Source organism: Capricornis sumatraensis, chromosome 18 (assembly GCF_032405125.1).
Source record: "Capricornis sumatraensis isolate serow.1 chromosome 18, serow.2, whole genome shotgun sequence".
In the NCBI taxonomy this organism is placed as follows: domain Eukaryota; kingdom Metazoa; phylum Chordata; class Mammalia; order Artiodactyla; family Bovidae; genus Capricornis; species Capricornis sumatraensis.
Window position 1 is genome coordinate 55,643,667 of NC_091086.1, and position 26,829 is coordinate 55,670,495.

Here is a 26,829-nt window from a genome sequence, read left to right on the forward strand (position 1 = left end):
CCAAGGGACTCTCAAGAGTCTTTTCCAACACCACAGTTCAAAAGCATCAATTCTTCGGCTCTCAGCCTTCTTCACAGTCCAACTCTCACATCCATACATGACCACAGGAAAAACAATAGCCTTGACTAGACGGACCTTAGTCGGCAAAGTAAAGTAACATCAATTTACCTCAAATTATTCAATTAATTTTACTGATAATTACTTGAGTGTCTCTGATATTGTGGGGTTTTTTTTTGCTTGTTTGTTTTATTGTCAAAATTATTCTGTAGTTTTTTGTTTTGGTGACATTTATTCTCTTTCTCAGTCATGATGATCACAGGTGATTCTTCACATTTTCTCACTCTGATAACACATTTTGTGGTTGATCATGGCTGCTATTTTGATAATTATATATATATATATATATATATATATATATATATATATGCACATACATACATACATACATACATCATGCATGTATGTGTTTGCCAACTATTTATGAGATTTATAAAGGAGAGACTTATAGAGGTCCTAGTCATGAATAGTTATTTCCTATTAGCATGTAGAAAGGAGACAGTCTGGTTGTTTCATCTACGTGTTTTTGTTGCTGTGAACTCGTCTAACACTCATGGCTAGGTTTTGGTATTCTCTTGCTGAACATAAGAAACTTTACAGAACATCAATCAGAACACTATTAACTACTCATGTCTGAATACATACTGATTTCTTTATACATGTGAGATTAAGAGTTTACTAGAGGAAATAATTTGTTTTGTGATTGAGAATTTGTCATTTTCCAGATTAATTAAAAAACATAAGCTGTTTATAGTTTACACACTTCTAAGGTAACAGTTTCATTAGAATTTGTATGATTTCAAAAGATTTGAATGAATCAATGCTTAAAGAAAACATTATCTGAGTACTAGTGTTGATGAAAATATCAACATACTGAATAAAGGAATCAACATTTCATCAGATTTAATTTGTTTCATAAATATACTTGCCCTTATTACATTGAAATTTCTAATGAGAAGTTAATATTCAGCTTTGAATATCTACTAGTTAATGTCCCTAGAATGGATTATTTTGCAAGAAATTCAAAAAATGCAAATATTAAATGGCAAATAAAATGCAGTATCTTTATAAAGCTGCCTTTATGGGCATTATCTAATGTATGTATGCTATCATATTAATATATTTTGTTTTCTCAACCCAAACTGTTTTCATGGGATTTATGTGCATTATACTATTTATGAAGTTTAATATGATTCAATATAAAAAAGGCATTTGCATTTTCACAGGATCCTTCAGTAGATTTTGTGCCAAGAAGCTTACATTGCCTTGTAATTCATTTGGATTTTAGCAGTCTGTGGACAGGATATTTAATGGCCTGGCCTTACTACTCGGTGGCACTTAACTCTCTCAGACACTATGCACTTAAAGAATGAAAAGCCAACTGTCTTTATGATAGAAAGTATTACTGCATTTCATACTCTCTGATGAATCATCGTATAAATTTCTTTTACACTCTTTTACCATACAATGAACAAAATCTTAGACCTCATCACTCTGTCAATTATTGTGACGTTGCTGCATCATTCTGTTGCAAAGAGAAAAATCTTAATTTTTAAAATACAAATTTATTCCAATTGCTTATTTACTTTCATATCATCTATAAACCAGTCAAGTTAAAATTTCAGTCTAAGGCCACTAATAATAGCATTATTTTTTCATTTTTCTTGACTTCTCTGTGATTTGATATGATGGGCAATTCTCCCCTTTAACATGACCCCTTTTCTCTTGGTTTCTGTGACTCAACTTTTGTCTTCTTGTTTATCTTGGGATTGCTGCCCTTAATTCTCTATCAGATAATCAACTTGTCTTGCTCATGACAGTTTTCAAAGTTTGCAAACTTCATGATGATTTCCCTTCTCTTCCCACTTCATACTCTCCTCTAATTGACATTCACTATTTCATGTCTTTCATCTGTCATTTGCTGACCTCTAAATACACAACTCAGTTGCACATCTCTCCTGAGAAATTCAAGCTCAAATATTCAACTATCTTATTAACTGCTCTACCTAACTATATTATGAGCTTTTCTTATCTCACACACCAACAGTAAAATCTTAAGGTTTTCCTGAAACATAATCCTCCCTAGTGTTCTACATTAATGTAGAAGCCTCTACTTCTGTATTCATCTGGCTTTATTCATATCTATTAAGCCATCAAGTCTTGCTCATCTTGCATCTAAAATATGTATACAGCTTACTTTCTTGATCTTGTTGGCTAAAATAGCAACAAAGCCATGAATGTATTTGCAGCCAGATTGCTGCAACAGCTTCCTAATAATTTATTCTACTTTCCTATTACTTCCCTCACAAACCATAGTGGATTGACAGGTTATATTGCAGAATCCATTTCTCTTTTACTTATTTCTAGACAAAATATGGAATTTCAAATCTTGCAACTTTAGAGAGATTGATGTCAATCTCATTTAAGGGTGCAGGTCTACTTGGCTTAATAAAATTCAGACTAACACACTCCCGTAGGGAAATGTTTGTTTAAAGGTTCAATGAATGAGAATGATTCTGCATATCAGAATCAGTGATATTCCATTCTGGGAATATGGTCAAGCTGTAGAAAGAGTAGAATTTTGTGATTTTAGTTTTCTGCAGGGTACTACTCTTCTTGCTGTTGTTTAATCACTAAGTTGTGTCCAGCTCTTTGCAACCTCATGGACTGCAGCACACCAGGCTTCCCCATCTTTCACTATATCCTGAAGTTTTCTCAGATTCATGTCCATTGAGTCGATGATATGAGCCAAGTATCTCATCCTCTGTTGCTCCCTTCTCTCCTGCCCTCAATCTTTCCCAGCATCAGGGTCTTTTCCAGTGAGTTGGCTCTTTGCATCAGGTGGCCAAAGTACTGGAGCTTCAGTTTCAGCATCAGTTCTTTCAATGAATTTTCAAGGTTTATTTCCTTTAGGATTGAGTGGTTTGATTTCTTTGCTGTCCAAGGGACTCAAAAGAGTTTTTTTCCAGCACTGCAGTTTGAAGGCATCAATTCTTCAGTGATCAGCCTTTTTTATTGCCCAGCTCACACATCTGTACATGAATACTGGAAAAACCATGACTTTGACTATACAGTCCTTTGTCAGCAAAGTGATATCTTTGCTTTTAAATATGCTATCTAGGTTTGTCATAACTTTTCTCCCAAGGAGCAAGAGACTTTGAATCATGGCTTTATTTTGTAAAGTGTGTGTGTGTTTGTGCACATTCACACACATTCTGTTGTGTCTGACTGTGGCCTCATAGACTCTAGCCCACCAGGCTTCTCTGTCCATGGGATTTTCTAGGCAAGAATACTGGAGTAGGATGCCATACCCTCCTCCAGGGTATCTTTCCAATCCAAGGATCAAACCTGCATGTTTTATGTCTTTACCACTAGTGCCACCTGGGAAGTCCCATTTTGTTGAAAACAACTCTAATTCTTAGGTGATACAATGATGTAAAAATAGTGTACTCTTTTGCTCCTATTTTTACATCATTGTACCACCTAGAAATCAGAGTTGTCTTATATAACACAGAGGGGAGATCACCACACTTGTATGCTTAGTATCTTTATTGCCTTCCCAGTGGGCTAAGAATAAAATATGAACCCTTTACTTTGGCTGAAATGGCTCATGTGGGTTAGATTCAGAACAAGTCAGTAGAGAAGTACTAACTGATGCCGGGTTATTGAATGTATTAAGTGACAGAAACAATGGTTTGTAAGCAATGAATATTCTTAAAATGTAAATATTAAAATATGGTTATAAGAAGATTATAAAAGGATAATGAGTATGAAAAACAATAGAGGTAGTAGGGAAACACAAAAGGGAATCTTTATGAAGATGAATAAGAAGGATGAAGAGAAAGATTAGGACGAGACAGAGAGGGTGGCAGAGATATCATATTTTAAGAAGGAAATGATGGGTTGGCAGTGCAAAAATCCTCTGTGGCTTCTAGTATAAGATGACTGACTAAATTTATCTTTTGTGTCAGTCAGCTCAGTCAGTCATTTATAACAATATCCCATAGGTTGGGTGGCTTAAGCAACCAAGCTTTATTTTCTCAGTATTTTGGAGTCTGGAACATTACTGTCAGAGTGCTAGCATCGACAGATTCTGGTGAGAACTCCTTTTCTGGTTTTCAGATGGCCCCATCTCTCTGTGTTCTCACGTATCTCTTCTCTGTTTATGCATGCAAATAAAGAGGAAGAAATAGAGAAAGAGAGTGAGTGCTCACATTTCTTTTTATAAGGGCACTAATCTCATCATGAAGTCCCTGCTCTCATAACTCCATCTACATCTAAATGTGATTACTTCTTAAAAATCCTACTTCTAAAAATCATCACATGGTGGTTAGTGGTGGGGCAGTAGGGCTTCAACATATGAAATTTAGGGCCTCACAAGCATTTCAGTACATAGTACCTTTCCTCCCTAACAAAATTACATGTCAAGATAGCAAAAGTAACAAACAATCCCGTAGCAGAGTGGTCTACTAGGAAGACTGCCTTAAAAGACCAGAAACACTAAAATATTTCTGGGAGTTATAAAATGGCTGTCATTTTATTGATAGGGAAACATAATGGAGCTGAGGGGAATCAGAATTGAGTTTAGATAAATGAGTGAAAATCTGACAAGTGTACTTCTTTTTAGAAACAGAAAAAAAAAAATCCAAGATCAGAAATAGAAGGAGCTGTAGTTCAGAGTTAATTAGTAGGAATATTGTTGAAATGATTAGATGTAGGAATATAGAATTATGACCCATCCCTAGCTGGTAGTTGAATGGTTACAACATTTTTCTCTAAAATAATGTCCAATAAGAAGAAAGAAAAAGGTTTATCAATAAAATTTATGGGAACATTTATGTTGGAAGAACCTATTTTGGGCATTTTTTAATTAAAAAAAAATAGAACAGTGCCTCATATAATATTCTGTGATACTGAGACAGAGATGAACTGAAGCTGAAAGTTTAGATTTTCTAACTTTTCTATAAACACAGAGATCAGAAGTCTTGACTGTGAATCCCCAAACACTCATAGTGCCCAGGGCTCCTGTAATCGCCTCTGTTCACTCTGGAGGAATAGTGATTTCACAGGAGTGAAGAAACCAAATCAAGCAATGGATATTGAGTCACCTTGGACATATTTTCTAAATATAAAGTAGTCTATAAAGTCTTCAAAGTGAAAGTGAAGTCGTTCAGTCATGTCCGACTAATGCAACTCATGCTACTCATGGACTGTAGCCCACCGGGCTCCTCCATCCATGGAATTTTCTAAGCAAGAGTACTGGAGTGGGCTGCCATTTCCTTCTCCAGGGGATCTTCCCAACCCAGGGATCGAACCCGGGTCTCTAGCATTGTGGGCAGATGTTTTACTGTCTGAGCCACCAGGAAATCCCAAAGTCTTCAAAATTTCAAGAAAAATTACCACATGATACAGGCATAAAATTAGAACAAAATCCTCAAAATGAAACCACAAATTAACAAATAGGGGTATCAATATCTAAGAAATAATGTTTAAAACAAAGGTAAGATATATACAGAAAGATTAAAGTCTAATTTGCTTCCATAACATATTTTGAAACTGTAACAGCCATGGGAATATAATATCTATAATATTAAATAAAATAGGAAACAAGCATATTTAGTAAATAAAAACAGGATTGACAAAGTAGAAAGGTAAATCAATTGAAGGATTAATGATATGGCTGAAGATTAGTTTGGTGAAACGCAAAAAGAACCTAAGGGTTTCCTCCACACACTCAAAATTTTAAATATATGTTGCTTACATTTAACTAAGTTTCATCCTGGTGGTGGTTTAGGCGCTAAGCCATGTCCAGTTTTTTGGAACCCCATGGACTGTAGCCTGCCAGGCTCCTCTGCCTATGGGATTCTCCAGGCAAGAATACTGGAGTAAGTTTCCATTTCCTTTTCCAGGGGAACTTCCCGACACAGGAATCAAACCAAAGTCTCTTGCATTGCAAGTAGATTCTTTACCCACTGAGCTATGAGGGAAGCCCAGCTTCCTCCTAGCTCATATGCAATTTATCTCTGATATTCAGCCACAGTTCTTCCCTGTGTTGGTAAATCAACTTTTTTAGATATATTCTTGCTATTTTTATTCATGATTATTTCTGGATGATTTGTTTATCTAAATCCAACTTATTAGAACCAAACACTAAAGCAATCACATTTGAATATTTTATACTGGTTAGACATGCTTTTTAGAGAAAGATATGGATGTAGTCCAACTATAATCTGGAAATAGGTGGTCCGAGGACTGGCAGGTTAACGATATGACTAACAGCTCAACATCTGTCCATTTCTCTCTTGTCTTAAGTGTCTTGGAATGTTATCCATCTGTTCCTCTATTGCGTTTGTTCACAAGATGCCTGCTATTGCCTTAGAGGCACTGTTGAATTCATGACAAGAGGACAGAAGCACAGTGGCAAATCCCATGCCTGTCCCTTTTTATAAGAGGGGGACTTTTCTGTAAGCTTCCAAAATAACTTCAGTTTTTCATGGGCAATGCTTGATACTGCAAAAGGAGCTAAGACCATCTTTTTTGAAATCACAGTGTCTTTGCCCAGTACTTGAATGTCATGTTAATAACAAGGAGATGAGAGAATGCCTGGTAATTTCATAAGCATGGCCCACAGAGCACTGACACAGGTTTCCTGGAAAGGAGAAAATCAACAACAGCAAGAAAGACATATATAACAATTTTCAAAGATCTTGTCTGTGAAATACAGGGGCACAGTGTTGCTGCAATTGAAAGCAAAAGAGTGTATTAAGGGAGTATGTATTTAAAGGTCACTGTTGATGCTTGCTGCATGCTAAGTCACTTCAGTTGTGTCTGACTTTATGCAACCCTATGGACAGTAGCCCATCAGGCTCTTCTGCCCATGGGGATTCTCCAGGCAAGAATACTGGAGTGGGTTGTCATGCCCTCCTCCAGGGGATCGTCTCAACCCAAGGATGGAACCCGCATCTCCTATGTCTCCTCCATTAGCAGGTGGGTTCTTTACCACTAGTGCCACCTGGGAAGCCTGTAACTGTTTTTATGTACACACATATATACACATAGACCTACTTTTTTTGATATATATTTTAGTAATATCATTTCACATAATCATCTTCAGTCTAGGATGTAGAACACAGAGTTTAGTATATTAGGCAGAAATAATCTTCATTTAAGCAGTGTTGTTTAAGTTCTTATTTTTATTTGATCTCAGAAACATAATAATTGGTTGTGAGCAAGATTCATCCACTTAGGTAGCCAGAGGCACCCTGATAACCTAGAAGTGTTTATCCCAGAGAACATCTGCATTTTCCCAGTACATATCTTTGTATCTGGTATTTAAGTTACTTTTATTTTTAATCTATGCTTTTAAATGGATGTGTAGCATCATTTTTCAAACGTTTAGCCAACCAGCCTACATCACAATCACTTTCAGCTCTCTTTAGTAGGTATTTATCGTTAAATGAAAATTTTTAATCTTTCAGTTCAGTCACTCAGTCGTGTCCGACTCTTTGCGACTCCATGAATCGCAGCACGCCAGGCCTCCCTGTCCATCACCAACTTCCGGGGTTCACTCAGACTCATGTCCATCGAGTCAGTGATGCCATCCAGCCATCTCATCCTCTGTCATCCCCTGCTCCTTCTGCCTCCAATCCCTCCCAGCATCAGAGTCTTTTCCAATGAGTCAACACTTCGCATGAGGTGGCCAAAGTACTGGAGTTTCAGCTTTAGCATCATTCCTTCCAAAGAAATCTCAGGGCTGATCTCCTTCAGAATGGATTGGTTGGATCTCCTTGCAGTCCAAGGGACTCTCAAGAGTCTTCTCCAACAGCACAGTTCAAACGCTTCAATTCTTCGGCACTCAGCCTTCTTCATAGTCCAACTCTCACATCCATACATGACCACAGGAAAAACCATAGCCTTGACTAGATGGACCTTAGTCAGCAGAGTAACATCTCTGCTTTTGAACATGCTATCTAGGTTGGTCATAACTTTTCTTTCAAGGAGTAAGCATCTTTTAATTTCATGGCTGCAGTCACCATCTGCAGTGATTTTGGAGCCCCCAAAAATAAAGTCTGATACTGTTTCCACTGTTTCCCCATCTATTTCCCATGAATTGACACACTTATTAGACATAATGAAATTATTCTTTCTTACCTTGGCTCAGTGATATCATATACTAACTACCGTAGACTGATTATCTTTCCAAAATGTAGAAGGATCTTTTGATCTCTCAACAGCCACTAAAATTATGATTAATAATAACATAATAATATACAAGTTTAATCTGAAAATCATATCTTTCTACAAACCAAGAGTAAATTACACTAGTTTTCTAAAAAGTTAATTTCTTAAGGGTTTCAGAAAATGTATTGTAAATAACACATTTGTTTCAGAATTATATCTTATGCATATATACAATAAAAATTAAAATGAGTCTTTTCATTTTAAGGTCTTAATCTATTTGTTCTAATTCAATCACAAACATGGATTATAACCTAATTGATCTGGTTTCTTTATATTTTTACTTAACACATTTGATTTTGAATCCCAAGCATTTGAGATTGCTATAATACACAATACAAATTGCTTAGTTTATGGCTAAAGAATATGTTTGAAGCAAAAATATATGCATGAATATAACAGAAAATGGAAGGTATCAGTATTCAAAAACATAATCTGTGAAACAATTCTCTATAATGATTCCAATCAAGTACAGTTCCCTAAATATTCCATTTAAAGTATAGGTTGCTATTACAAAGCACTCACATAAAATAAGAAATAGAATTCCAAGTACAGTTCAAGACATTTTTATTCATGATAATCCTATCATTTCTTCACGCTATTTCAAATGCCATTACCATAATCCCTTAAATATTTTTTGCCTTTAGCTTCTTATAATATCTCCATATACCAAATGAAGAACATCTCAAACAAAAGAACATTTTCCACTTCATGATTAGATGAGAAACAGTTTCAAACAGATTCTCTTGATGCATTCCTATATTTCTTTCTAGTTTTAAATTATATAATGTATTAAACTTTCTTCTCTTTTAAATGTGAATTTTGAATGACATTATTTTTTGAACATCTCAACATGAATTCTCTTCTAAACTAGCTGACATTAGTAATTCTTTATTTCAAACTTTGATTACCCACTCATTTATTTTCTAAATGGCCTTTATGTACTTTGATATTTTTTTGCCTGTTATGTGAAGCACTTCATCTTTTAATTTATCATCTTTCACCCAAATCCTCCACTTCATTATTATTCTATTTCGTCTAATCTCTTTATCTCTTAATAAGCTCTGTTTTTCCCCTTCAGGTTTTTAAGTGAAATAAAAGCACATATTTTTTTGTGGTAATGCCCAGGGGAATATTTTAGTTAACAATTATTTGGGTGAAACTCCTATTATCATTAAAAATCTTTAGTGGCTACCCCTGAAAAACTAGCTAGTTTCATTTTGATCCAAACCGGATCCAATTTAGTCTTTATTTACTAAAAGACTTTTTGCAGAGTCGGACACGACTGAGCGACTTCACTTTCTCTTTTCACTTTCATGCATTGGAGAAGGAAATGGCAACCCACTCCAGTATTCTTGCCTGGAGAATCCCAGGGACAGGGAGCCTGATGGGCTGCTGTCTATGGGGTCACGCAGAGTTGGACACGACTGAAGCGACTTGGCAGCAGGAGCAGCCTGATTTGTACATATAAGTACTTGATGAGTTTTTGCTTGCTGTGTGATATATTTAAGACATGCACACACAGAGAAAGGGACTGTCTAGGTTTTCACTTTCATGCATTGGAGAAGACAATGGCAACTCACTTCAGAGTTCTTGCCTGAAGAATCCCAGGGATGGGGGTAGCCTGGTGGGCTGCCGTCTATGGGGTCGCACAGAGTCGGACACGACTGAAGTGACTTAGCACCAGCAGCAGCAGCAGGTGGCACTAGTATGATATATTTAAGATATGCATAAAGAGAGAATGGGACTTTCTAGGTGGCCCTAGTGGCAAAAAACCCACCTGCCAATGCAGGGAGAGCCAAGAGATGCAAGTTTGATCCCTGAGTCGGGAAGAACTCCTACAGGAGAAAGTGGCAACGCACACCAGTATTCCTGCCTAGGGAATCTCATGGACAGAGGAGTCTGGAGGGCTATAGTCCATAGAGTTGCAAAGAGTCGAACATTACTGAACCTTAGCACACATGGACTGTAGCCCACCAGGCTCCTCTGTCCATGGGATTCTCCAGAAAAGAATACTGGAGTGGGTTGCCATGCCCTCCTCCGGGGGATCTTCCTGACCCAGGAATCAGACCTGCATCTTTTATGTCTCCTGCCTTGGCAGGTGAGTTCTTTACCCCTAGTGCCACCTGGGAAGCACACACAGAGAATGAGAGAGAGATGAATGGATATGACTATATTATATATACTAAATTAGATACACATCATACTTATTATATATAAAATATGCAAAATGTTTATGCATTTAACTATTAAAATAGTTCAGTAGAATTCAACTTTATCCTTACAGGTTGATATCAATATTGCCAGAGTCTATATATTTTAAAATTTTATAAAATGGATATAATAATTTATGCAAACTACTGTTTATATTTATAAAAATTTTATCTATTTATACATTATAAAGAATAATAAATAATCATATTGGAGTAATCAGCTATCCTACAGATGAAATTATTAAATATATGGGAAGCAATAAAAGTGAAATAGGAAAATGTCAGACTTTATTACTAAAACCAAGAATTATTTCTTTGAAAATACCAACAATAAAATGAAGCTTTAACAAGTATAATGGAGATTCAAATAAAGAACACACAAATAAGCTAATTAGAAATGAGAATAACTGCATACACTGGGTAGGTGTACATACAAACACAGAATTGCACTTGAAATACCATGTAAGCTTGATATTTAAATATAATTTTATAAAATCAGTTCAAGAAATTAAAATTTTGAATTGTCCATAATATCATTACAAGTATTAAAACATTTCTTCCCTAGTGGCTCAGCATAAAGAATCCGCCTGCCAATTCAAGAGACACAGGAGATGCGGTTTCAATTCCTGCATTGGGAATATCCCCTGGAATAGGAAATGGCAACCCTCTCCAGTATTGTTGCCTAGAGAATTTCATGGGCAGAGGAGCCTGTCGGGCTACAGTCCATGGGTCACAGAGTCAGACACAACAGAGCACACACACACACACACACACACACACACACACACACACAAACACACACACAAGAGTTATATATATATATTTTTTTTAATTTACTTTTTTATTAAAGGATAATTGCTTTACAGAATTTTGTGTCCTGTCAAACCTCAACATGAGTCAGCTATAGGTATACGTATAACCCCTCCCTTTTGAACTTCCCTCAAGCATTAAGATATATTGAGATCTATGACTCTTTTAAAATTCACTGAGTTCATCTGTTATCCTATACATTGTTTTGAAGTACAGTGAAAGATATTTTTCAAACAGTTAAAAAATTAATACAATTTAAAAAAAAGAAAAAAAGTAAATGAGAGCAGGAGACATTACTGAAATCTTTCATCTCGCTTATGAATAAAGGTGGAAAAATCTACACAAAGTGCCTGAAAAATCATACCCAGCTAAGTACTTGGTTAGCTAAGGCTATTCATTATTTCAACTCCATATATTACTCTCAGTAGATGACAAAAAGTTGATTAAATTTCAAAATCTATTCCTGAATAAAGACTTATAAACCTAAAAATAGAAGATACATTTCATATATTTGCATTCCTAGGAAAAGAATAAATCTACAGAAATATTATAGAGATAAAACTTTCCAATAATGTCAAAAAGATGAACAAGGCCTCACTGTGGACTGTGCCTATCATTGAACAGTTTGCTGACAGTTGTAGACTGTATTGTAAGTGAAAAATAAATAAAAGCATAATGCTGAAGAGAGCAACACTTAGCAGGATTTTCTGAATATGTCATTATACAGCTTGAACATACAAGACAGTAGATCGCAAAATATTACACCTAATTTTAGAGTATAATGCATATTAATACATGTCCAATTTAAAATGTAATTCTTCTCTCTAACTGCATCAGTTCAGTTCAGTTCAGTCTGCATAGGGTCATCTGAATCGAAGATTCCATGTTAAAGGAAGCAAAGCATATTCTCTCCCAAGAAGGTTGCTATAAGAAAAGATGCATATGCTTCATGTATCAAAATCTTATAATTGTGAAATACTTTTTTTAAATGAAAGATTCTTTAAAAATGAAACAACTGGTTCTCATTTTTTTGTAAAAAGGACAAGAATAATGAAAAATGTATGAAATGAGAAAGTACAGAATTGAATTGCACTATGACTCACCTCCCCTTCTCTAAAAAACTAGTATATATTCCTCATTATGAATTTTATTATACATTTCAAAAATCATATGTAGAGAATAGTATAATAGTAAAGTATCTTATTTCCCAGAAAGAGATAAGCTTTCTAGTTTTTTGAATAGTTTTTGAATTTTGTATCACAATTTTTTAGTTCATTAAAATAAAAGAGAGCATTGAGGATAAATCTTGAGTGCTTTAGGCTGTCTGCCAGCTGCAAGCTGTCCTCTCCATCCTTGAGAGGTAAATGGAGAGACAGATAGATGGACAGACATCTCCTGCTCTTCATTTTTGTTTTTCTATTAAAAAAAAGAAAACTTAGGAGAGAAGGATTACATTATATTTTCAAATCCAATTCATGTAGTTTTAAAAATTATTGCACAGAAATATATTATGGTGGTGAGATGTTTAAGGGATCTTCCTTTTTGAAAGTATTGTAAATAGTTGAAGATACTAGTTTGGTGAAGAAGAAAATTTTCAAATTATTTCTTTATCAAATAGAAGAAAAACCCTATACTAAAATATTTTTACTTTTAAAGTAGGGTTCATAATTGAAATATTCAAGCTGTAAAACTTTGTTCCATTCTCTAGATTTACTGTGTTTCAGAAATTCAGTGGAACAAGATACACTTTCTAAGGGCTTCCCTGGTGGCTCAGACAATAAAGAATCTGTCTGCAATGCAAGAGACCCAGGTTCGATTTCTGGGTTGGAATGATCTCCTGAAGAAGGAAATGGTTGTCTACTCCAGTATTTTTGCCTGAAGAATTCCATGGACAGAGGAACCTGGAAAGCTACAGTCCATGGGATCAGAGAGGTCAGCCATGACTGAGTGACTAGCACTTTCACTTTATGCTTTCTGTCTTAATATATTATTTTTTAAATCATAACTGAACATTAGAATCATTTGGGTGACTTTGAAAAATGATAGATATGAAAACAAACTGCCAGATTTTGCTTTAATTCATTTGAGGGTAAATCTAAGCATTTATTTACTAAAAGCTCACTTGATAACTCAGGCTTACAGACAGGTTTGAGAACCACCTGGAATCAAAATTAAATTGTCAGGTTTGGAATTTGGAATAAAAGTCACTAGGTAAGATTTTCTATCCACTACCCAAATTCCAAGTGAGATCTAATTGTGAACTTGTATTTCAGTGAGAAGGTTAGAAAGAGCAGATGTGTGTTATGGTCTCAAAGACTCCCAATTTCTACATAATTTTTGAAACAGCAAAGAACATCATATAAGAGAGTTGCTCCAAAAAAGTTAAGCTAGTCACTTGTTAAAATGTCTTTATGATGTATATCGAAAATGGGTCAACATCTGTATTCATCTCAGACTTAGCATCACTTGTCTTTTTAGTTGTGATATTCTCTGGTTCTAGGTATAACGAACGATTTTTGATTTTTACTATTTTGGGTAGTGTATTAGGATCCTATTTAAATCTATTTCATCAGGTCTTTGTCCTATTGAAGTTTAGTATGTAGGTTCTGGCCTAAATTTGTTAACTGTAGGCCGCTGACATCTTAACTCACTCAGCCCTTGCACCTGTGGTCTGGTCTTTCTTCCTCTGCCCCCAGGAAAGCTCCCTCTACCCTGCCAGTACTGCCCATGCATGTTGCTATGCAGAGGGTGAGGAAGTTGGGTGCAGAATGTTTCCTCTGAAGTGTTCACCACATACATGATGTCATAAGCTTCCAGTTTATCTTTGCTACTGCTCGGGGGGTGGGGGGGGAGGAAATAGCTGGGTAGAGCCTCTGTCACTTGGTGAAAATCAGTAAATCTTGAGACTAATTCACTTTCTGCTTTTGGAGAAACCACAAAATACCTGACTTGGAGCTTGCAAGGTAAGTCACTTCAGTTATGTCCGACCCTTTCAGACCCTATGGACCATAGTCCACCAGGCTCCTCCTCTATAGGATTCTCCAGGCAAGAACACTGGACTGGGTTGCCATGACCTCCTCCAGAGGATCTTCTCAACCCAGGTATCGAACCCACCCATGTCTCTTACATCTCCCTCTTTGGCAGGCAGGTTCTTTAACACAAGTGTTACCAGGAAGCCCAGCTTGGAGCTTGGATGCGGTCAAACCAGCTCTGTGGTTGCCAGAGCTGTTGGGTGTTGGATGGAACTATTTGTCTGCCTCACTGGTGCTGTCACTGCCACTGGGTATGAATCAGTTGATGAATCTCCTTACTAGATCTCTACTGAGCCCACCCTTTCCTAGTCTTTTGGTCAGAGGGCAGATAGTTTCCTGTGTTCATGTTTTCTCTGCCTGCTGGGAGTTCTGGGTAAACCTAAAACTCAGGGAACTCAGAAAAGCATTTCTTCAAGACTTAAGGTCCTTAACCTTAAAAGTTCTTTCCACCTTTCAGAGTACTTTTACAATTATAAAATTATTCCCAAAGTATTTCATTTTATTTAAAAGCTAGGAGAAGAGAAAAATAAATGTATGTCTTTTTTAAAAATATAAATTTATTTTAATTGGAGGTTAATTACTTTACAATATTGTATTGGTTTTGCCATATATCAGCATGAATCTGCCACAGGTATACACATTTTCCTCATCCTGAATCCCCACCCTCCTCCCTCCCCGTACCATCCCTCTGGGTTGTCTTAGTGCACTATCCCCAAGCATCCAGTATCATGTATCAAACCTGGCTTAATTGGGACTAGAAATATAGAAATTAGAAGTTATTTTATAAATGGAATTGCATTCAAAATTGGTTATTTTAACAATTAAAATAACCAGAGAGGGGAAAAAAGTCTGTACTAATAATAAAATCCATATGCTGTCACTCAGTCATGTCCGACTCTCTGCATCTCCATGGACTGTAGCCTGCCAAGCTTCTCTCTCCATGAGATTCTCCAGGCAAGAATACTGGAGTGGGTTGCCATGCCCTCCTCCAGGGGATTTTTCCAATCCAGGAAAGGAACCAGGTCTCCCACAATGTAGGTGGATTTTTTTACCATCAGAACCACCAGGGAAGCCCAATGAAATCCATATCCTCATGTGATTGTCTCTATACTTTCTTGTCAATAAAATAGTAGAAATATATGCATGCATGTGTGATTAGTTGTGTATTATTCTTTATGACCCATGTACTGTAGCCTGTCAGGCTCCTCTCTCCATTGAATTTGCCAGGCATGAATACTGGGGTGGGTTGCCATTTCCTACTCAATGGGTCTTCCTGAACCAGGGATCAAACCTGAGTCTCCTGACTTGGCCAGTATATTATCAACTGTGGCACTTGGGAAGGCAGTAGAAATCTATAGCCCCAACTAATTTTGACCCGAATTTCTTCTTTTCTATTTTCCCCATCCTGGATCAAATATCAAGTTCATATTTCAAAGTTCTCTGATTTTTGTCATGGATTCTGCTCATTTCAACCCCAAAGAAAACTTTCTCTTTTTTTCCCTCCTAATATGTTCTACTTCCCTTTTACCAGATTTATTCTTCTAACAAAACTACTGACTTTAATGTTATAGTTTATTTCTCACACCTAATAAATTATAACGTCTCATAATGTTAATTATTTAAAACTATGAATATTCTGTAATTAATTGAAGCTTAAAATTAGAAGAAAATCAGCTGTTATAATCAAATCTGCTAATTCAAAATTAGTTAATAACCAGAATACTGAGGAAACAATCCCTAAAGTTAATAACTCAGGACACATTTACTATTAAATACTATCTGCAATAGTAAGTATAATTAGCATTGCCATTCAATCATAGAAGTAAACACAAGTCAATATCCATCTAATTGATATGATACAATCAAAGTATCTACCATTCAGGCAAAGGTATTTGAATTCATTTGCTAAACTTATTCACTAAGTGTTCTATTTGTCAGGAGTTAAGAAACTTTGTGAATTATGAAGTAACTAATAATTTTTTATTTTACAGGACACACAATAGGCAAATATAAAATGAAGACTTCAATAGTTCTCCAGTCAGTCACTCTTGGACAACTTGTGCAAGCATTTAAATGTTTAAAATATTTTTTCTACAACTCACATAGTGAGAGAGAATCTTAGAATATATTATAAGTTAATTTATGGTTATGCAAAAAATCTCTACATAACAGTAAAGTTTAGTGAGTGTGCATGACCAAACATTTTTATGTTTCTTTCAGAGACATATGGCATATAAATAAAAATTGTAACATATGTGTGGTGACGACTGTTTATTGCTACACAGAGTGAGATACAAATAGTATTATCATAATTTTAGGATGAGGACTGAAGCACTGAAATTAAAAGATGTTTGCTCCTTGGAATAAAAGCTATGACAAACTTAAACGGTATATTAAAAACCAGTGGTTCATGTAGTCAAAGCTATGATTTTTCCTGTAGTCATGTACGGATGTTAGAGTTGGACTGTAAAGAAGACAGAGCAACAAAGTATTGATGCTTTTGAATTGTGGCACTGGAGAAGACTCTTGAGAGCCCTTTGGACTGCAAGGAGAGCAAACCAGTCAATCCTAAAAGGAAATCAACCCTGACTATTCATTGGAAGGACTGATGTTGAAGCTGAAGCTCCAATACTTTGGCCACCTGATGCAGAGAGCTGACCCATTGGAAAAGACCCTGATGCTGGGAAAGATGGAAGGCAAAAGGAGAAGTTCTGGTGGAGGATGAAATGATTAGATAGCATCACCAACTCGATGGACATGCATTTGAGCAAACTCCAGGAGACAGTGGAGGCTGGTGTGCTGTAGTGCATAAGGTTGCAGCACCTTAGCGACTGAATAATACAACAAAGAATTTTAAAATATGGCTAAATTTAATCTCACCTATCATGAACTACTGAATAAAAAAGCTATAATCTTTAAAGTTTTTCCTCACTTCTACACATATCTCATACATGCCTTTTCTTAAGGATTTTTAAGACCTAATAGTAGTGATAATCCTCAAAGAGCAGATAATACATATTAATTATTTAGACAATATATTGTAATCCCAGTTTTTTAAAACTGTTTTTATGCAGTAACTATTAAATACAATTAATTTAGAAATTTGCATTTTTCACAATTTATTTTAAATAATGCATGCTCTAGGGAAAATTGATAATTATATTAAATTTTTTAAAAAATTAAAGTTTTAAAAAGAATTAGAAGGAATTAGCTAATTGTTAACTGTAACTTTTTGTGAGGAACTAAAATTTAATATTATGTTATGGTGTCAGAAATTTGATTATTTAAATAGACACCTGATGCATTCCTGTCACTGTGTAGAGTAGAAAAAAATTTGCTAATAAGAATATAAGATTGAAGTGCATATTAATTGTACTATATTTGGTATTTTCAGTTATCCTGAAGCTGAGCTGTATTTGACACTTCATCAAGTTTTTTATTCTGCAAAAACAATGATACTAGTGCTAAGAATAGATAACAGATGACAAGTTTTGAATTGAAACTTGAACTTAGTAGAAATATCATAATACTAAAATAAATGTCCTTTGCATAAAACACATGGTTTAAAAATGAAAAGCAACATTTACCTTTTAAAAAATGTGCATGAGATATTAATTTTTATTTTTAAGAGAAAATGATCTTATTTACTGTAGCAATTATTATTTTACTTTGTTTTAAAAGTTTCATCAAGTAATAATAGACTAGCAACGATGGATTATTGGGTATCAAACTACCCTCCTATTCAGAATAAATTTAAAATCATATATAATATTTGAAAAAACTATTTTCAGGACTTGGACAACAGCAGTTCTAGTATGATTACTGGAGTAAGTTAGACATACAAGGTGTACTCCACAGAGGTCCAGAGACTGCACAACGCTGGGAACAACCAACCAGCAAGAATGAAGACGCCTCACTGACCACTCTAGGAATTCAGTTCAGACCCAAGAAGGGCTCTGCTTTCTTTGCACCGTATACATAAGTTAACACCCAGACTTTGCTCAGTAGTGTCTGACTCCTTGTGATCCTGTGGAGTGTAGCTCACCAACCTCTTCTGTCTATGGAATTTTCCAGGCAAGAATATTGGAGCAGGTTGCTAGTTCCTTCTCCAGAAGATCTTCTTTAGCCAGGGACTGAAGCTGTGTCTCCAGCATTGCCTGCATTGGCAGTTGGATTCTCTACCACTGTGCCACCTGGAAAGCCATCCATAGTTTTAGAGTTAGGCCTCTACAACAGGCCTACCAGAGACAAATCCAAGCAACCAATAGGTCAAGTTGAACTGTCAGTAAATTTACTGATCACTAAAGCTAAAATCAATGCTAAATCTATACACTAAACAATGTAGTGTCAACAATACATCATATATGATAAAAAGTGCTAGATACATGAAAACACAGAAAGATGCATTCCATCAGCAAAGAGAAAAATTCAAAGATGATGCTGCTTTATAAAAGAAAAAGTTTTAAAACATTTAACAAAGAGGATGAATGTGATAAGTGGAAGGATTGAGAATCTCAGCAAAAAATAAAATTATTAAGAAAAAAAGAATAATATGAAAATTCTGTAACTGAAATAGAAGTTCTCAAGAAAGGTTTGGTGTGATCTGGAATTTATCAAAGGACATATAGACACACACACATATAAGACAAAAAAGTGAAGAACATTTTAAAAGAAGGACCTGAGGAGATAAGGGTTTGTCTAATTACAGAACTTGAATTTCAGAGATCACAGTAGATGGTTTTGAGGTTGGAATGTCAGGGAGGGATGAGAATTAGTATCAAAATAAGAGATGTTGCAAAGCCACTTGATGCGGATGTCGTGTGAGAAGAATACTTTAGTGATTAAGAAAAACACATCTGTAGGAAATGATGGTTTTTTTCCTGATAGTGTTTTACAAAAATCTGATAATTGGTCTTATTTTGGAGACAATTTTTAGGCAATGGTAATAGTGAATGAATGCACTTTTGGGGTGCGGGGCGGAGAATGTAAGAGAGTCTTGGCAGAAGCACAAATTCTGGGGTGGGGATTCTTTTATATCTTGCAGTGAGTAGCACTTAAGCTGGGATGTGAGTATACCAAAGCCATTTTATTTTCATCAGTGTTTGTTTCAAAACATAGGAATTGTTTAATATATTACTTTGTGTTTTATTTTTTTTTCTGTAACTGGTTTCCCAGTGGACATTCTGCCAATTAAAATGGCATAGATTAGATTAACCTCAATTTTAAATTATACTGATGTATCCATAGTTCAAAAATTTAGTTAATAATGAGTACTCTTTTTTAAAAAAATATTATTTATTATAATTGGAGGCTAATTACTTTACAATATTGTGGTGGTGTTTGCCCAACATTGACATGAATCAGCCACGGGTGTACATGTGTCCTGCTGTCACAAACCCCCCTCCCACCTCCTTCCCCATTCTATCCCTCTGGGTTGTTCCAGTGCACCAGATGAGAGTGCCCTGTTTTATGCATCGAACTTGGACTGGTCATCTATTTCACATATACATACATATTTCAAAGCTATTTTCTGAAATCATCCCACAGTTGACTTCTCCCACAGAGTCCAAAAGTCTGTTCTTTACATCTGTGTCTGTTTTGTTGTTTCACATATAGGGTCATTGCAACCATCTTTCTAAATTCCATATGTATGCATTAATATACTGTATTGGTGTTTTTCTTTGTGACTTACTTCACTCTGTAAAATAAGCTCCAGTTTCATCCACCTCATTAGAACTGACTCAAATGTGTTATTTTTTAAAGCTGAGTAATATTCCATTGTGTATATGTACCAAGACTTTCTTATCCATTCGTCTGCCAATGGACATCTAGGTTGCTTCCATGTAAACAGTGCAGAGATGAATATTGGGGTATACTTTTCTCTTTGAATTCTGCTTTCCTTGGTGTGTATGCACAGCAGTGGAAATTCTGGGTTGTATGGCAGTTCTATTTCCAGTTTTTCAAGGAATCTCAACACTATTCTCAATTGTGGCTGTAGTGGTTGCATTCCCACCAATAGTATAAGTTCAGTTCAGCTCAGTTCAGTGGCTCAGTTGTGTCCTGCTCTTTGTGACACCATGGACTGCAGCAAGCCAGGCCTGCCTGTCCATAACCAACTCCTGGAATTTACCCAAACTCATGTCCATTGAGTTGGTTATGGCTTCTAACCATCTGATCCTCTTCTGTCACCTTCTCCTCCTACCTTTAATTTTTCCCAGCATCAGGGTCTTTTTCAAGGAGTCAGTTCCTTGAATCAGGTGGCCAAAGTATTGGAGCATCAGCTTCAGCATCAGTCCTTCCAATGAATATTCAGGACTGATTCCCTTTAGGATGGACTGGTTGGATCTCCTTGCAGTCCAAGGGAGACTCACGAGTCTTCTCCAACATCAAAGTTCAAAAGCATCAGTTCTTCAGCACTCAGCTTTCTTATAGTCTAAATCTCATATTCATGCATGACTATTGGAAAACCATGACTTTGACTAGATGGACCTTTGTTAGCAAGTAATGTCTCTGCTTTTTAATATGCTGTCTAGGTTAGTCATAACTTTTCTTCCAAGGAACAAGGGTCTTTTAATATCATGGCTGCAGTCACCATCTGCAGTGATTTTGGAGCACAAAAACATAAAGCCTCTCACCATTTCCACTGTTTCCCCATCTGTTTGTCATGAAATGATTGGACCAGACACCATGATCTTAGTTTCTGAATGTTGAGTTTTAAGCCAACTTTTTCCCTTTCCTCTTTCACTTTCATCAAGAGGATTTTAGGTCTTCTTCACTTTCTGCCATAAGGGATGTGTCATTTGCATTCTGAGGTTACTGATATTTCTTCCAGCAATCTTGATTCCAGCTTGTGCTTCATCCAGTCCACCATTTCTCATGATGTACTCTGCATATAAGTTAAATAAGCAGGGTGACAATATACAGCCTTGACATATGCCTTTCCCAATTTGGAACCAGTCTGGTGCTTCATGTCCAGTTCTAACTGTTGCTTCTTAGCCTGCATACAGATTTCTCAGGAGACAGGTGAGGTGGTCTGGTTTTCCCATCTCTTGAGGAATTTTCCACAGTTTGTTATGATCCACATAGTCAAAGGCTTTGGCATATTCAATACAGCAGAAACATGTTTTTCAGGAACTCTGTTGTTTTTTTGATGATCCAACAGATGTTGGCAATTTGATCTGTGGTTCCTTGCTTTTTCTAAAACCAGTGTGAACATCTAGAAATTCGTGGTTTACATACTGTTAATGCCTGGCTTGGAAAATTTTGAGCATTACTTTGCTAGCATGTGAGATAAGTGTAATTGTGTGGTTGTTTGAGCATTCTTTGACATTGCCTTTTTTTGGACTGGAATGAAAACTGACTTTTCCAGTCCTGTGGTCACTGCTGTGTTTTCCAAATTTGCTGGCATATTATGGAACAACAGACTGGTTCCAAATAGGAAAAGGAGTACATCAAGGCTGTATATTGTCACCTTGCTTATTCAACTTATATGCAGAGTACATCATGAGAAACGCTGGGCTGGAAGAAGCATAAGCTGGAATCAAGATTGCAGGGAGAAATATCAATAACCTCAGATATGCAGATGACACCAACCTTATGGCAGAAAGTGAAGAGGAACTAAAAAGCATCTTGGTGAAAGTGAAAGAGGAGAGTGAAAAAGTTGGCTTAAAGCTCAACATTCAGAAAACTAAGATCATGGCATCAGGTCTCATCACTTCATGGGAGATAGATGGGGAAACAGTGGAAATAGGGTCAGACTTTATTTTTTTGGGCTCCAAAATCATTGCAGATGGTGATTGCAGCCATGAAATTAAAAGAGTCCTTTGAAGGAAAGTTATGGCCAACCTAGATAGCATATTCAAAAGCAAAGACATTACATTGCCAGTAAAGGTCCGTCTAGTCAAGGCTATGGTTTTTCCTGTGGTCATGTATGGATGTGAGAGTTGGACTGTGAAGAAGGCTGAGTGCCGAAGAATTGATGCTTTTGAACTGTGGTGTTGGAGAAGACTCTTGAGAGTCCCTTGGACTGCAAGGAGATCCAACCAGTCCCTCCTAAAGGAAATCAGTGCTGGGTGTTCATTGGAAGGACTGATGCTGAGGCTGAAACTCCAATACTTTGGCCACCTCATGCGAAGTGTTGACTCATTGGAAAAGACCCTGATGTTGGGAGGGATTGGAGGCAGCAGGAGAAGGATACAACAGAGAATGATGGCTGGATGGCATTACTGACTTGATGGACTTGAGTCTGAGTGAACTCCGGGAGCTGGTGATGGACAGGGTGGCCTGGCATGCTGGAATTCATGGGGTCGCAAAGAGTCGGACATGACTGAGTGACTGAACTGAACTGAACTGAGTGAAGCACTTTCACAGAATCATCTTTTAGGATTTGAAATAGCTCAACTGGAATTCCATCACCTCCACTAGTTATTTGTAGTGATGCTTCCTAATGCCCACTTTACTTCCCATTTCCAGATGTCTGGCTCTAGGTGAGTGATCACCTGGATTATCTGGGTGATTATCTGGGTCGTGAAGTTCTTTTTTGTGTAGTTCTTCTGTGTATTCTTGCCACATCTTCTTAATATCTTCTGCTTCTGTTAGGTCCATGCTATTTCTGTCCTTTATTGTGCCTATCTTTGCATGAAATTTCCCCTGGTATCTCTAATTTTCTTGAAGAGATCTCTAGTCTTTCCCATTCTATTCTTTTCCTCTATTTCTTTGCAGTGGTCACTGAGGAAGCCTTTCTTATCTCTCCTTGCTATTCTTTGGAACTCTGCATTCTAATAGTTATATCTTTCCTTATCTCTGTTGTCTGTTGCTTTTCTTCTTTTCATAGCTGCTTACAGGCCTTCTCAGACAAAGGTTTGCCTTTTTACATTTCTTTTTCTTGTGTATGGTCTTTTGCATTTTTTTTTTTTCTTGGATATGGTCTTCATCACTGCCTCCTGGACAATATCACAAACCTCGGTCCATAGTTCTTCAGACACTTTATCAGTTCTAATCCCTTGAATCTATTTGTCACTTCTACTGTATAATTGTAAGGGATTTGATTTAGTTCATACCTGAGAGTAATCTAGTGGGTTTTCCCTACTTTCTTCAATTGAAGTCTGAGTTTGGCAATAAGGAGTTCATGATCTGAGCTGCAGTCAGCTCCTGGTGTTGTTTTTGCTGATTGTATAGAGCTTCTCCATCTTTGGCTGCAAAGAATATAATCTATCTGATTTTGGTATTGACCATCTGGTGATGTCCATATGGTTTGCCCTGACCAGTGCGTTCTCTTGACAAAACTTTATTAGCCTTTGCCCTGCTTCATTCTGTACTCCAAGGCCAAATTTGCCCATTACTCGAGGTATTTCTTGACTTCCTAGTTTTGCATTCCAGTGGCCTATAATGAAAAGGATATCTTTTTTGGGTGTTAGTTCTAGAAAGTCTTGTAGGTCTTCATAGAACTGTAACTGCAATTTTGAATGATTTGCCTTGGAAACAAACAGATCATTCTGTCATTTTTGAGACTGCATCCAAGTACTGCATTTTGAACTCTTTTGCTATGATCGCTACTCCATTTCTTCTAAGGGATTCTTGCCCACAGTTGTAAATATAAAGGTCATCTGAGTTAAATTCACCCATTCTAGTCCATTTTAGTTCACTGATTCCTAAATGTCAATCTTCACTCTTACCATCTCTTCTTTGACTGCTTCCAATTTTCCTTGATTTGTGGACCTAACATTCCAGGTTCCAATACAATATTGATCTTTACAGCATCAGAATGTACTTGCATGATTAGTCACGTCCACAACTGGGTGTTGTTATTGCTTTGGCTCCGTCTCTTCATTCTTTCAAGAGTTAGTTCTTCACTGATTTCCAGTAGCATATTGGGCACCTACCAACCTGGGGAGATAACCTTTCAGTTTTCTATCTTTTTGCCTTTTCATACTGTTCATGGGGTACTCTAGGAAAGAATACTGAATTGGTTTGCCATTCCTTTCTCCAGCGAACCACATTTTGTCAGAACTCTCCACCATGACTCGTCCATCTTGGGTGGCCCTACATGGCATGGCTCATAGTTCACTGAGTTAAACAAGGCTTGGTCCATGTGATCAGATTGGTTGGTTTTCTGTGATTTTGGTTTTAGTCTGTCTGCCTTCTGATGGAGAAGGATAAGAGGATTATGGAAGCTTCGTGATGGGATAGACTGACTGAGGGAGAAACTGGGTCTTGTTCTGATGGGCAGGGCCATGCTCATTAAATCTTTAATCCAATTTTCTATTGAAGAGTGGGACTGTGTTCCCTCCCTGTTATTTGACCTGAGGCAAAACTATGGTGGAGGTGATGAAGATAATGGCGACCTCCTTCAAAAGGTCCCATGCATGCACTACCATACTCAGTGCCTCCAACCCTGCAACAGGCCACCACCGACCTACACCTCGCCAGAGACTCCTGGACACGCACGGGCAAATCTGGATCAGTCTCTTGTGGGGTCACTGCTCCTTTCTCCTGGGTCCTCTTGAGGTTCTGTTTGTGCCCCACCCCACCAAGAGAACTGTTTCCCCAGTCATGTGTCAGTTCTGGCAGCTCTATGGTGAGTAAATGGCGACCTCCTCCAAAAGGGCTTATGCCATACCCAGGTCTACTGCACCCAGAGAACCTGTCCCCATAGCAGTCCACTGATGACATATACCTCCTCAGAAGACAGCCAAACATAGTTCTGTCTCAGTCTCTGTGGGGTCTCTGGGTTCTGGTGCCCACAAGTTCTGTTTGAGCCCTCTGAGCATCTCTAGCAGGGAAAGGATTTGATTCTAAATGTGATTTTGCTCCTCCTACCATCCTGCTGGGCTTCTCCTTTGTCCTTGGACACGGGATATCTCCTCACAGTTGCCCCAGAGCCATGCAGACATCTTGGATAGTTCAGGATATTTGTAATTTATACTTGCTCTCCTTGCTTAATTATTAATAATGGAAATTTCAATATTAAAGTGTTCCAGATTGCTTAGATCTCTATAAATATCTTGTCATAGGAGAAAGCAAGTAAATTATCAAAGAAAGACTGAGTTTTTGTAAATTATCAAAGACTCAGAGTTTATAATGGAGTCAGTAGTCAGTCTGAAGTCCTAACAAGTCAATAATAGGACACTTTGAGAATCAGTAAGAGTAATAACATAAGTGATTGAAATGTATAAATATTTTAGATCAGCAAGCCTATCTCTATGGGATTATTTCAGCTCATAAATGTAAAAAAAAAAAAAAAAAAAACTTAGAATTAAAATGTCATAAGTGTGAAATCAGTAAAAAGTTAAAAAAACTAAATCATGATCATCAATAGCTTCTGACATCACAAATAAAAGACAAATAAATCATATGTGTCTCCTGAGGAAAAAAAAAAAATACCTATGAAGTATTTTTGCTGAAACTGAGCAAGACAGAGAGAAAGAAAGAGCTGGGAGAATTAAATCAATTCTCTAAATATAATTGCCAATTTAGAAATAATATGATGATAAAGGCAATTGTTTAATAATTCTACAAGAATACAATCAGAAGTAATACAAGATGATAGTAACACTATACTCAGTTTATTCAATAGTGATGGATACAAAGAGAGTAGATTTTGATAACATTAGGAAGTTATACTTCTTGTTTTAGATTTATTAATAGTGTTTTAGGTACATAGTTCATGAGTTCTTGTTTTTTTACAGATATATATTAACATGTTTATTAGTGAATTTATATGACTCTGGAATTTGCTTCAAAATTATCCATCAGGAGAAATATGTGAATTATAAAAATGACAAAATTGGTCACGTGGATAATTGCAGAAAAATAGTAAATTGCTACATGTGCACTGACTATATTATTCTCCTGATTTTTAAAATATCTTCAAGATTGGCTATAATGAAATTTAAAAAAAAAATCTTTCTCTTTTCTGTCCAGCCAGTTTCAGTGTTTGGGATTTTCAGAGGCAATTATTTTGATTAAATAGAAATAATGGTTGGGTAAGTGGAAATTCATTGCTCAAAGGCAGCAGTTGATGTCAGAACTAATATTCATGCTGTTTTGTCATTAATTCTAAGATGAGACTTTCATTGACTTTTGATATATGAGTTGTGGCAGGAGATTTTTATTATATAGCCTGAGTTTCAAAGAAGCAAAGTAGGCAAATATTTTACTAGGCCCCTGATTTTTATTTGAGAATTTGTTTAATATGATATTTTTAAACACATAGCAATAAATGAAAGATGTTAAAGTTTATGTTTGTCACTAAAGAAGAAAAATCTTATAGACATAGATGAGAATAAATCATTTGGAGTTGAACTTGAGATGTGTGATTGTTTTCTTTTGGATGTTGTTATCCTATGTGCTCCACTTCAGTGTTCCAAAAATATTAATAAAATATACATAGGAGACCTACTCAATGAATCTTTGCCTCATACCATTATAAGTATTGTAATAATTTTTGAAATCTGCTGACTTCACGTTGTGTACCTTTC